The sequence below is a fragment of the Porites lutea genome, chromosome 8 (assembly GCF_958299795.1).
Source record: "Porites lutea chromosome 8, jaPorLute2.1, whole genome shotgun sequence".
NCBI classification, from domain to species: Eukaryota; Metazoa; Cnidaria; class Anthozoa; order Scleractinia; family Poritidae; genus Porites; species Porites lutea.
The window spans coordinates 23,144,474-23,158,634 of NC_133208.1; the positions used below are offsets into that span (position 1 = coordinate 23,144,474).

Consider the following 14,161-nt stretch of genomic DNA (forward strand, 5'->3'; position numbering starts at 1 on the left):
TTCTCATCTTATTCATCTTACACCAATCTGAAATTTTATCTATGTCACTTTGAAAAGTAGACAGATCTTCTTGAGTACTAATAACCCTATACATTTTACTGTCATCAGCATACAGAACAATTGAACTGTCCTTACTAATTACCCCTGGTAAATCGTTGATGTAGACTATGAAGAATAATGGTCCTAACAAAGAACCTTGTGGGACACCAGAGGTTACGGTTAACCAGTCGGAAGCCTCTCCTTTCACTACAACACGCTGTTGACGTTCTGTTAAATAATCTCTACACCAATTTAGCAAGTCTCCATGGACACCATATTTGTTAAGTTTGGTTAATAGAATATTATGACAGACAAGGTCAAAAGCCTTTGAAAAGTCTATAAATACTACATCAACTTGACCTCTCTTGTCCAAGACTTTGAACCAATCATGGTGTACTAAGAGTAGTTGAGTAGTGCAGGAACGACCAGTGAGGAACCCGTGATGAGAATCATGTAAAACTATGAATCTAATGACTTGATCATAAATAGCATTGTACACAATTCTCTCTTGGCATTTCCCAGAGATAGTTAAGAGTGAAATGCCTCTATAATTTTCAACTGGCTCTCGATCACCATCCTTATGAATGGAATGGTTTTGAAGACCAAGTAAGAAATACAATTATAGTAATAGAACTTACCAAGAAGACAAACTAAGTAAAACAAGAAGACGCCCGAAGGCGCTTACGCGGGATGTGTGGGTTTAAGAAAGAATTACGGGTATGTTGGATGGAAATGGAAGTTGAGTAGTGTATGCAACAAATGTGTGCAGGAGAGACGGAGATGTTCTGTTAAGGACTAATACACTAGAAGATGAGTTACACACAAGGGTTCCTTTGCTACTCAAAACAAAATTTACATCAATATTACCACCATATATGTTAGGAGTATGGGGTAGTTCACTAAAATTTGCATTCCTTTACTAATGTCCTCAAAACATGCACTTCCACATTTAACAATAACATGTAATGTATCATACTTCCAATAACTACAGGGCTGCAAGGAAGTGCTCTAGGGAAAATTTCAGAGAGCCCTTTGGGCTCCCCAAGCATTTTTAGCTGGGGTGCCCGGGCCTCTAAGTTGGTCGCCCAAATTAATAAATCAATGACCTGTTAGTTAATTATTAAAAATTAAACAAATTATTTTCTTAACAAGTCAAGCAGAATTTTGTGAATATTTTTTTCATGAAAAATCACATCCCTTTGACCTCCTGAGCGTGCGAAAAAAAAAAAAACCCGCATGTTGTCATATGAAAGTAAGTTTTCGCGCCATATGAGAAACATGGACAACGCCGCCGAACATTTCATGTTTTTTAAATGGAAAAGTAAATTTGGGGTCAAAAATAAGGGCACTGTTCTTTTTACTGATCATTTTGATTTAGGTTGAAAAGAAAATTCGCTTATTAAGATTGACTGAGATCCCGTGGAACTTTCCAGGAAAACTGTTATGATTTCAACGAAACCGCGGCGCCCCCCCGGGGGGTTACTTGCGTTAATTTTTGCTGGGTATGTGCCGCTGGCCTCTCAGAACCCCTACCCCATTATAGTCTTTTCTGTGGCCAATTGTAGACCCCATATTAGTCACTCTTGGGCAAATATGTAATTTTTGCGATTCCAACTTAGTCACTTTCTATTTATGTATCTACCTTATCAATCCTTTAAATAGGTCATCAAAAAATGAATTGACCCATTTTTTTAATAAATTGAATGAAGAACACTTTACTTTTCACCTACAGTACAAATATCCTGATAGGTTTGCTAACCGTAAATATGAACAGCTCTCTTACCCCAAAAATCCGAAAATGTGCGACCCCATTCTAGTAACTCTTTTGAAAATGCAACCCCATTAATAGTCAATCTAGTCGTGAAAATGCGACCCCATCCAGCGGCACATCCCCATTAGCCTCTTTATAAGGAAGTGCCCCCCCCGCCCCAACGGGGGCCGCCCCAAAACTATTATCTCTTTTGAATAGATCATCTTGTTGTAAAGTCGTCGTTTAAGCGCAAAACGGAAGTATTTTCTTTCTATATTACCGGTGAAATGTTCAGGACAAATGTAGATTCGGTTAGCTTTTGCGTATTTATTTTTAGTACGTGATACGTAATGCCTTGTCACGACACGAAAGACAATGCGGGATTTATACCCGATTCTAGAACAATCACAATTATAATAGTCGTCTCTTTTCTTTTTTATGCATCGTATTTTACTGGAATGACAATATTAGTTATGTTTTATCCTCGCAGACAGAGCAGTAAAAAAAAGGTAAAAATATTTAAAGAACATAAAAGACCGACTCCCTTGTTTATTCAGCGATGTTTTTTGAAAATACGAAACTATTGTTTTGCGTCACCGACCGTACTTCACGCCTGTCAGAGCAAAAGTAACAACTTGTTTTGAAAAACTAACTAATGAACAATCCTAATTTGAAGAAAACATTTCAATGTTACTATGAAAAACTGTTACTATCGAAAACTGTGCAGCTTGTCACGTTCATAGTCAAGGATTATGTTACATGTCAATTCGGTAGTTTCGAAAACGAAGCACTCGAAAACGAAGACCAAAGCACGAAGCACCCAAAATTCGAAAACGAAGCACCCAAATCTCGAAAACGAAGCACCCTAGATCGAAAACGAAGCACCCAAAACTCGAAAACGAAGCACCCTAAACCTTCGAAAACGAAGCACCCAAAACTCGAAAACGAAGCACCCTAGATCGCAAACGAAGACCCCAAAATCTCGAAAACGAAGCACTCAAATCTCGAAAACGAAGTACCCAAAACTCGAAACCACTGTCGGCTGTACGTCTTGCATGACGCAATCCGAATCAGGTGGAGGCAGCGGATGCGTCCGCACCTCCAAAGGTCCACAAAATCCATCCCAAGGTTTTATAAGAGCCTGCCAACTGTTTAACTGAACGTTTCTAGATGGGATACAGTGTATTAATTTTATTATTGGTCTCGCTATACTTGATACCTCTTACCTTAATATGCGTTTTTTCGGTACACATGCATGTTTATGTAGACTTGAAAAAACTGTCCGTCAGCAGATTTTGGCGTATTCAAGTACGCGTGAGCAGTAATACTAAAGGTCTGAAACGAGGCTGAAAACGGAGTGTGACGCTCGCGCGTATTACTCTTACGCCACGCTTTACCGACTTCTTTACTGATTTTGAGAAAAAAACCGAATGTTTTGCAGTCTATCATATCGGATATTTATGCCACTGCGTGATCAGATCAGATCAGATCCAGGCAGAATTTGTTCTAGGGTAATAGCCTGGGATCAGGCTCTATGGTGGGGAACAGGAGAATTTTGAAATAAAAGGAGCGAATAAAAAAAGGAGAGTTAAGCTACTGAGAAGGAGGTCGGTGGGGCGAAGCCTGAAGATATGCTTTTTATGCCACCGATCCACCTTTAACTACACTAATTTGCAAATGGCCTTTAACGAGGAATGGAATAGAAAACGCTCATCATTTTTGTACGGGGATACTTGCAATACAGTAATACGGCAATACAGTAATATTCTAGAAATAGTTTGGGCGTTCTCAGTTTTCTGATCACGTCCAAAACATAGCCTCCCACCGGGCCTCCCACGCAGCGGTGGAAATGCATTTACAACTTGAGTAGTTGAACTGCATTCGATTCGTTATCGAATACTCGTTATCGCGCTTGATTTCTGCTGTATTTACATTGGTCTCGTGTTTATAAAGGAAAGACCGGTGTCGAGTTTTTGGGTGCTTCGTTTTCGAGTTTTGGGTGCTTCGTTTTCGATCTAGGGTGCTTCGTTTTCGAGTTTTGGGTGCTTCGTTTTCGAGATTTAGGGTGCTTCGTTTTCGAGATTTGGGTGCTTCGTTTTCGAGATTTAGGGTGCTTCGTTTTCGATCTAGAGTGCTTCGTTTTCGATCTAGGGTGCTTCGTTTTCGAGTTTTGGGTGCTTCGTTTTCGAGATTTGGGTGCTTCGTTTTCGAGTTTTGGGTGCTTCGTGTTTCGGTCTTCGTTTTCGAGTGCTTCGTTTTCGAAACTACCATGTCAATTCACGTGAAACGACCTTTGAACATCAACGCGTGCCCGCAGCCCGATTTAACAACATTTTCCTAAAGCTTTTTGATAGACATGCTACTTATTGCTACTTACAGAGTCGACCTCAAGAGTTTCTTAGCGAGAGGAGCGTTCTTTTTAGGCCGCGAAGCCACCGAGAGAGCTGCGATTTCGCAAGTAATAAATTCTAGACACTCTTAGCTTTTTGACTTTAACTCAACAGAAACAAGAAACCAACACCAGCAAGTCGCCCGGCTGGGCCACCTAGACAATATTTTCAGTCGCCCGAGGCCAAGTCTTGCGCCGTGTTAAGAGCACGGCCTTGAGTCTTCGTCCTCCTCTATACAGTGAGCTTACTTTTCTCTCCTTTGCTGACGCAGTATCTTTTATCGGCTTGTGCAATCCAGCCTGACTTGCACGTGCTTCGACGTTGCGGCCAATAAAAATCCACACAATTTTTCGGGACGGGCACGGCATACGGGAAAGTTAAAAAAACAAGACAATTTTTGACTCCCAAGACGACGAAAGGAATGCGCTGCCGAATTTTAGACGCTGGCTGACTACGTCATCCCGCGTAATAACACATTCAATTAGCAATAGAGGTTTCTGTGTCATTTGTCACGGTAATCAGAAATATACACTGAGTCCAAGAACGCCATGTAGTTGCTAAATAAACCGCAATGGACAGATGTTTTACTAGTTAGGAAAAGATGTACCGGGAAGTGCGGAATATATATGAATCTGCTTACCTGTTTTAATATTGATGGGTATAGGGATGCACTCTGTAAAATCGGAAACGAAATGCATAGCGACTATAGGTACAGTCACTATCGTCTTGCACGCACATCGGCAGTACGAACAGCAGCTAAATTCCCTTTCTACTGCAGACTCTTGCTTGCTAATAACAAGGACACTAGCTCTGCGGTCCAGACGGGGAGTGCACTAGGTTGGACAATTATTGGATTAGGATTAGAGTTTTTTTGAGAAATAAACTTACAATTTAGTGAAATACCTGTCACGTGTGTTTGTTCTCATTTAGTATGACAATAGGCTATTGGCGAGTTGGGGTCATTTTACTCACGACCAGAATCTCAGGATTACAAGAGGGTCTTAATGGGGTAAACCGATAGGCGTAAAACGGCCAAAAATTTAGTCGATAGCCGTAAAAATTGAAAAATTTTAACCGTTAGCCGTAAATAGGGTAAAAAAAAGTTAACCGTAAAAGAAATTGTTCCCTAGATTTGCTACTTTTAAGGAAGGTACTAAACTCACTTATGGTTGCGTTTTTTATTTCGCGGCTAGTTTGGCTCCGTACGCACGTTAGGTAAAGCGCCTTTTAGGTGAAGACCAAGACCCATTTCCATTTCGGCCGCTCTCTCGGGGAACTTATTTTTTTTGCTATAGCGAAAGTCTGGCTTCTTGCTGGGGATTAATATTTGCGATTTTCAGGAGGTTGTGCCCACGAAACACTAGTGAAACAACACGAAGAGATCTCACTGTTTTTAAAACAAGTTGCCAATAAACAACATTTCCCTGTTTTTCTCTGACGCTTCGGTAGACATTGCCATGCCTAGTCCCTGTACGGCGTCTTCCTACGCAATTTCGGTCAAGGCATTTCGGTGGCGAAGTCGCTCGGACCACGTGACCCGAAACGCATTAGCCGCGCGAAATAATAAGGCCTACGGACAAGGCAAAACGGCTGACAGTGGTTCCGTAAAGTCCTTCGCTACCATTAAAAACACTGGACACGGGAATTTTGTTATTGGCCGTTTTCACACTAGAGCTAGAAACGAATATCCGTCTGAGACTAGCCTGTGTACAGTCGCCCCCTTCCCGACGGACACCCCCTCTCCGATTTTTTTTCTGAGGGGAAGGGGCGGTTGTACACAGGCTATCTGCAACGGATAATCCCGTCTTCAAACTGTCCGTCGAAGTTGAAGGATAAAGTCAGGCGGATTGTTCATGCAAAATTAAAACTATTCCATTTTCAAATTAAGACGTATTACCTATCTGACGCGAATCATCAAACGGATAACCCGTCTCACACGAATAATCCGTCTTTAGTGTGAAAACGGCCATTTCTGTTCTAATGAATGTCGCGCCCCGGCCTTGAGTTAGGCGTTCGCGTGTGTGCTTTGCTTTTTCACAAAGATTATTTTTAAATTGACTATTGACATTTTTATGTGTAAAATAATATTAGAAGTGGAATACTTTATAAAAAGTATGATCTATAAAGTGTTAAATTTTTTTAAAAGAATAGCTTATTTTATATCCCGAGATGATCCTAAGACCTTTATTGTGCTTTAAAGATAAAAAAAAATACAGGTTAATTAATATTTAACTTTTTGAAACAAAAGAAGTTAATTTTTAACTTTTTTGTTAACCGTAACTGAAAAAAATTAGCCGATAGCCGTAAAAGAGCCAAAATCTTAGCCGATAACCGTAAATGCCACCACCCCATTGAGACCCTCTTACAAGGATTGCATAAAGGAGCGCTCTACCGACTGAGCTAAATCCAGGCCGGACGGTGTAGTTTTACTGTGTGAATCAAGTGTACAAGTCACACTCGTACGAAGGACACGAAACGTCAATTGTATACTTGCGCATGCTGAAAGTGAGAAACCCAACGAATTGACTCTAGAAAGAAACTTGAGATTAATTAGGAAACAAAGAAAAATTTTTGGACCCCTGCGAGATTTTTAAGGGGCTGTCATGCTAAGAAGAGGATCCTCAATATTTTTTTCGGGATACGTGATTTCCCTCATTTGAAGCTCGGGATTCGGGACTTTAAAGCAAAACCAGAGCGAGATTTGGGATTGAAAGTATGCGCGGGAGGTGGGATGCCAAAAATAACCCTCGGGATTACGGGATTGCATGAAGTTTTGAGTCGGAATTACGGGAGAGAAAAACCCTATTGGGGACCCTCTGAGAATGAAAGCCTGCTTTCTCCGGGTCTCCATTACAGATCCCCTGTCGCTAGCCGTTTTGGAAAACTTCATCTTAACGCACATCTTTCTTACCCAATGCTTCCCAATACTCCTGCCATATAAAAACACCGAGCTAGTTCACACAGCTGAATTTTAGTCGATTTGCTGTGGTATACTAACACCCCTCTGGCCTTTCACAGCCTTACTTTATTGAGATCTCCTTGATTTCAAAGCCATCTTTATTGCTAATAACGCTGCCCAAATAAATAAAGTCATCAATGAATTCCAGTTTCGCCGGATATCTGGGGTGAGAGCATCGCCTTATCGTCCCATGTAAGGGAATCCAAGACAATCCTGGATTCTGAATTCCACGTCGTGGATCCCCCATTTCCAATCGTTAGTGGCATTCCGGATATCCTTGAGCTACATTCCGGATTCCAAAGCCCAGGATCCGAATTCCACAAGCAAAATTTCCAGGATTCCAGATACAATTAGCAAAAATATTTCAGCGATTCCGGATTTGGATTCTCTTGCATAGCCCGAGCCTTGGGCTCTTGGCAAATCCGATTACTGCCCCCCCCCCCCGGGGGGGGGGGTACTCCTGTGAATTTTTGGTGGGGGTATGCTGCCCGGTTCTCCAAATCCTGACCCCATTTCAGACCTAAAAATATAATTTTCCACACCCGTTTTCAGACCTGGCCTTTAAGCAGAAATTATGTTATCATTACATAGATTAGAGCGGAAACAAAAAAAATTATTCAAATCAACTCCGTAGTTCGCTCGAAAACCATACCCGATCCCAGACCAAAATGGGCAAAGCGTATACCCGTTTTCAGACCAAAACGGCGCAAAAACCCTACCCGATGGGGTTGCAGAATCCTATATAGCTTATATAAGGAAGTATCCCTCCCCCGGGTTATTGTCTTTTTCATCTTAAAGATGAGCACGATTACTCGAGAGTATAGCCAACTTATCGTCACTTTAAGATGAGTAAAGAAGGTCCAACTGTATATAAAACTCCTATGTTGACTTGTTTCTCTCAGAGACAGATGATTCAACCATTCAACACAGTCTTGCTCCTCTTGCGTATTGCGAGGAATGATTTTGGTAAATTTGGTTTGCAGTAAGACCCGGCAGACACTTACAGATTATCTTACATTTGCAGATAAAAAATGTTATACCTCTCACAGTGGGTGGAAATTCTAGTCATATCAAATGTGTTGTAGAGCCGAGCTGATTCTCTAATGCAACAACATTGACAATCTGAAATGTAAATCCAAAAAGTGGACCAGGATGTCATATGCTGAATTCATTGCATTGTTTGCTTTTATTCTTGGAAGCACAAGAATCAAAGCAGCCGACAAGTCAAGGCGAACAAAAGACCCTTGATAAAAGCTATCAATACTGACAAATTTAATGGTTAGAAAAATTGTTTGTTAAAGGAAAGGAAACGGTAAAGAAACTCCATTATATACTTTTTCATACGTTTCATACATGAGCCTTGGGCTCGGATGATCGGCGTAACCCCATCCCACTATTGACATAAATAATTGGTTGATTGATTTCTTGATAATTTTTTTGGAAAGAAATTTTTAATAGTAAAGTGTAATTTTTTTTTATCGCCCTCGGACTGGGAATAATCAGTTCTATGAGGCGCATCAGGTAAAATAAAGGGCATGCAATGAGTGACATTCAAGAGTAAACCGATGACTACATCTGTTAACAAAGGCGAAAGAAGACCGCGGCTTCGAGAGACAGGAATGAGCCATGATTGCCAAGTGAGGCCCGACAATCAAAAATAATACTTCCGGGTGAACATTCTGTTCCCTGGAGGGCAAATAAGTGTGAGGGGGAGAAACAGACCAAACATAAAAAGGAGTCTAGGTGTTTTCATAATAGTTTTAAGGTTGATACATTTTTAGGCCTCTACAATCATATGTGAATAGTTATGTCAATTCTTCAAAGACTGTTTCCCCCCTTTCTGCGACCTTAACTTTAGTCCCAAAAATAGTTATATCCATTTTAGGAAAATCAGTGCTTTACTTCCCTCTACTCTCAACGCAACAGAAATAATGACTTTCTTCGAACACAATAGAAGTATTATTTTTAAGAAAAGAAGTATTGATTTAGTTAAAGCAAGATGTCGAGAGAGCAACACGTCCCGCCAGTCCTCTTCGCAATTTTTGCTGCAGCTATGCTTCTTGCTCAAGGAAGTCAGGGTACACCTACCTTAAAATATTTTTTTTGTATATTTTTAAATATACAAAAATTAAAGTTGATTCAAAACGTCGCACTTCACATGCATTTAACCCTCACGTTAAGTCACAATTGTTAAAAAGAACACAATAAACAACTTCTTTTCATCAGTGAGTTGCTTTTTATTCAGTTCTAATAGTCCCAAAATCGAACAAATTAAATAATACCAAATCAAAAATGAATGTTTATTGTATTAACTATTCGGACCTTAAGCATGAATTAAGGATTAATTTGTATTCTGTTAAGATAAGAGAATTTATCTGCACTACTTGCAGTGAAATTCATGATGACGTTCATTTTGAATAACGTCACTGGTCCCCGGTAGGGCACAGCCATCGACCAAGTTGTGGTTACAGTAATCCTCTTACCCAAAGCGGGTCGGGTTCGCTCTGAGTTTTGATCGATATCGTGATCGTGGCATGCCTTTAAATTGCCCATGGGGAAGAAAAACATAGACCAATTTTGCTCTGAGCGTCCTTGTAAAATTCTTTTTCAGTCATTTTTTACCCCTTTTATAAACCCTCCGCATCACTAATTTTATTAGCGATAACATGAAACAGACCAGCTTCATGGCCTCTCAATGTGAGGGAAGCGGCAAAAATAGTATTTGCTTAATCAACCTTAAGAAACCTCCACAGCATAATCTACCCTCTCAGAAAGTAAACAACGGGAACAAAAGGCTAGTCACAGGAGCTGAAAGCAGTGCAGGCTCACCAATGTCCTTTTTTCACTGTGTCGCTTGTAGAAGACGCTAACAGTTACAAAACACAATAACTGTATTTTCACTTCACTTTAAGGTGGTGTGTTACGTTTATCAATCTAGGTATATATTGTTGTCTTGGTCTTCAAAGTTGGTGACCTTATTCTGTTTATGTGTATAAGTGCATAAATAACGGTAAAACAGAATTCGGATCTCGCCTCACTGACGAAAATAAAATTTTCCGAGTTTCTTAAGGTGCTTTTGAAATCACTAGACCTAAACTCGTATAATCCAATGTCCTGTATACCCAGCTCTCAGACGGGTTGCGGACATGATTTTACGTCAAAAAAAAAAAGGCAGCAGGACGCCTGATATGGGCTCAGCGAGTTACCTTAAGGGCTGTCGAAATAATTCTTGCCTTCATTTTCACATGACGTATCCATGGAATTTTCCCGAGCCAAATTCTCTTGGGAAAGATGGGCCTTAAAATAATGTTGCTTGCCCGGTGGACAAGAAAGGCCCACCAGGGGTTAAAATAGCCTGTATAACTGCAGCTACTATGACGATTATGACCTCGGTCTGTTTCTACTATTTCTATTGTTTACCACTTGTCTACTAATAATAGAACAATGAAAAGCCGCCGTACCTTTAAGGTCTTGGTAAAGGAAAACCAGGTGCCCACAGAAAAAAATTCTAGTCGCGCGAGTATTTTCGCTACAAAGGCAAGTTATATATCAAATTAAAGCTAAAAGACTAAATTACCTTATAAAAGATTTTATTTCATCGAATTTCAAAAGGCGCTTAAGTTTTTTGCTCTCGAACTCAGAGGTATCGAGTTTACTGCTGAAGCTCCATCCCTTTCGCGTTGTTAAATATTCACTCCCTTTTTTATTGTATCTGATTGACAGATAAAAGACCTAAAAAAGGTGTGAGGAAATTTGCATATGTCTCGTATTAGCGGAATTATTGCATTTCAAACTAAAAAGTCAAATCTCGAGCGCGATTTACGCAAAGAAACTGACATAAAATGGGTTACAAAGGGAAATCGGATAATTCCTCACACGCTTTTTGAGTCTATATCATTATCCATCATATCTGAAAGTTTCAAAGCGATAGCTTAAAACCTGTCCCGACTGGAGGTCGGAGAATTTTGATTTTTGCCTCTAAAATAGAGTGAGTGTCACGCAATAGACAGGGGCTGTCAATCACTTTTCGCGCGCAACTTATGGCGGGAAACAGAAAAGGCTCATTTTAGAAGGGTTAAAAAGCACTTCCTGATTTTCTTTTTCTGCCAAAATAAAATTTGGGACCCTCTCATGCCAAAAATAAAAAAAATCAAAAAAAAAATCGAGCAATGTACTAAAATTTTCATTTACCGAGACCTTAACATGCGGATTAGTTGGCTTGTTTTGATTACAGTTGAAAATGTAATGAAATAAATCGACCCTTACGATGTGTCTGTTTTGTCATTCTGTTCTTTACAGAGTTGAATTATCGCTTTAAAAGTTTCTGTTTCCTTTTCCTTTTCCTCATAAATCACACTAAGCAAAGTTCTAGATATAGATTAAAATCTCTGTTGTTGCAGAATTCTCAAACCACGTGCCATCAATGCACCAAGAAATGTTTTATTGCCGGTCACTGGGGCCTTGCCTGTTTTGATAATTTCCCTGGCATGGAAAAAGGTGAATTTTTAGGTTAAAACGCCGGATCACTGAATGATGATATATCCATTCTGATTTTCCAACAACTAAACAGCCCACACCACTGAACAAAAGCTAATAAAAGCCAACTGCAGAAGAATCAATTTCAGATCAAAATTCTCGTTCTTGCTAGTGGATTTGTCCTTCGTTCAACAATAACTTTCAACTTCAACTTTTAACTTCACTTATTTATTGCTTCAGAGCGGTTTACAAACTAAAATTAACATACTATAGCTAACTATTAAACAGATTATGTTTACAATTCGCTAAAATACCATTACCCTACATGATTGACACTACCCGCAAATAGCACAGACTAATCGCGGCGGGCAGTGATAGCAATTTACAGAAATCCTAGAATCAGTTAGATGTCAACGTTTCTATAAAGTACATAAATAGATAAATTAATTAAATGAAAAAAGTAAAAGAAAAATTCACTAGTTGAAGCACACACTTATTTTTGAAAGCTAGCTGAATTACAGACGGTAATTGCGATAGGAAGACATGATTATAGACCGCGCGTTCTTGGAAAAAGAGCTGCCGAATCCATATAATCATCCTCAGCGGCGAGGATTTCAGAAGTGAATTATGAATTTTTTGCTTAAATTCCTCCGGGGGGGGGGGGGGGGTACTTTAGGAATTTCTGGGTGGGGATGTGCCGCTGGGAGCCTGGAACCCTTAACCTTTACCAGAGCTAGTTCAGCTGAATTTTGCTACCCTATACTAGAGTAAACTCCCCAAATCCCCCTATCCTAGAGTAGCTGTGTACCTAGTCTAGATAAAATCTTCAACCAACTGATCAGTTTCCTGAAAAATGATACCGTATTCTAGAGCTAAACGCTCTGATTTATATACCCTATCCTAGAGTAAACTGCTTGAAAACCATACCCTTCACAGCGGCACATACCTATATAGCCCATATATAGCAGTACCCCCCCCCCCCCCCCCGGGTACATTCCTAGCGAGAGAGTCAACGTGTAGCACTACTTAGAGAATTCCAAATGACGGGTGCTTGGGCAAACAGGCCTTGAATGTCCGACTGTGAGTATCTATATGTAGAGAGGGAGAAAAGCGAATAAGATGTGGCAGGAAGTCTTTCTTTTCTTAAAACTGAGATATAACATACGGACCGTCGGAAGCAGTTGGAAGAGCCTTGTAGTTAAGCTTAAAATGTCTGGAAGGCCTAGAAAAGTCAGCTCAACATTCATGTTTTAAATACAAACATAATAAGTGATCCGCGCATCCCGTTTCTGGCTAATTCGCCAAAATCCGCCAAAAAAAAGAAAAAACCTTTCAATCCGAATCCCAAGTACCTTCTTAATTCAAATCCGTTATTGCACAAACAAATTCAAACATACTACTCTGTAGCTGCAATAAAGTAGTTTTTAAATTCCATATTTATTTACAAGTTCCAAGTTTAAAGTCCTTCCCTAGCTTAATAGTTCACACTAGACAATAGTTCAGAAACACTTTTCCAATAGCTTATAGAACTGACAAACACTTATTGTACAAGTTGACATATCGGCATTATTGAACTTGCCCTTAAGCCGTCGCTGCAATCTTACAATTAATTAGTTTGTGGCATTGTTAAAATGATGGATCAATAAAAACAGTTTGTCTCAATTTTTAGTTTGTTTCATTATGAATCTAGCTGCTTCTCTTTGTAAAGCTTAGAATCATTGTAAGACCTAACAAAAGAACCCTTGTAATTTATTTCAGTGAAGACCTTTTACGTTATTCGTGCAGAAGCTGTATGAGCTTAAAGTAAGGCTTGTCTGGTGAGTCATTTTGCCGAGCAATACTTAACTTGCAGGTCATTTTCTCTGTTACGTAGTGCAAACTGATAAGTACAACAGGCACTCACGCAAACTATGTACGTGTAATTCTGTTCAAGTTTTGTAAATGAGACTGTTTGTGATCCGAGAGATCAGTTGTTTATAGAGCTGAAACTCCATATAAACCTGAATTCGTACCCAAACAGGACAGATGGCCGTCGCCACACTGGGTAAGCTGTGGCTTAAGATGATTTTGTGCAAAACTGTCGACAGGGATGGACCTTGAAGTTATAAAAATTAATTTCGTTATTTAGTTTTTTTTTTGTTTTTTTTTTTGTAATAACTTTAATAATAATAAAGAATACTTTTGAGGGCACAACTTCCTTTAAAACCTTATCGTTTAGCTTTGATGATTCATTTGTGAACAACATAAATTGTACAAATGAATTGTCCTCTAATCCCTTCTTGTTAAGCTTATATCCAAAAAACAAAAGGATTTGAAAAAACAATTATATCCAGACAGTAAGAAAAGCCTAATTCCTTCTATTCACCTCGGGCTCACGCTATAAATTTGACAGGGCTGGTTTGATTTAATTTATGGAGAGCATACGAATGGATTTCAATTTTAAGGCGTAGACAGTTTGCTACTTGCTCGTGTAAGTAAAAGAACTACAAATAATTAAATGATCATTGCATGATCTGGTACTTCAAGGAGTGGAACTTAACGCGGCTC

General features: G+C 39.6%; 1 protein-coding gene across 1 annotated transcript in view; it reads left to right on the top strand.

Moving 5' to 3' along the window:
- Positions 1-5,056, top strand: part of LOC140947029 (uncharacterized) — a 148,898-nt gene extending 143,842 nt beyond the window's left edge. The window contains exon 17 of the mRNA XM_073396108.1: positions 4,673-5,056. The gene's annotated coding sequence lies outside the window, so the exon portion shown is untranslated. The remainder of the gene's footprint in view (positions 1-4,672) is intronic.
- Positions 5,057-14,161: the final 9,105 nt, after the last annotated feature.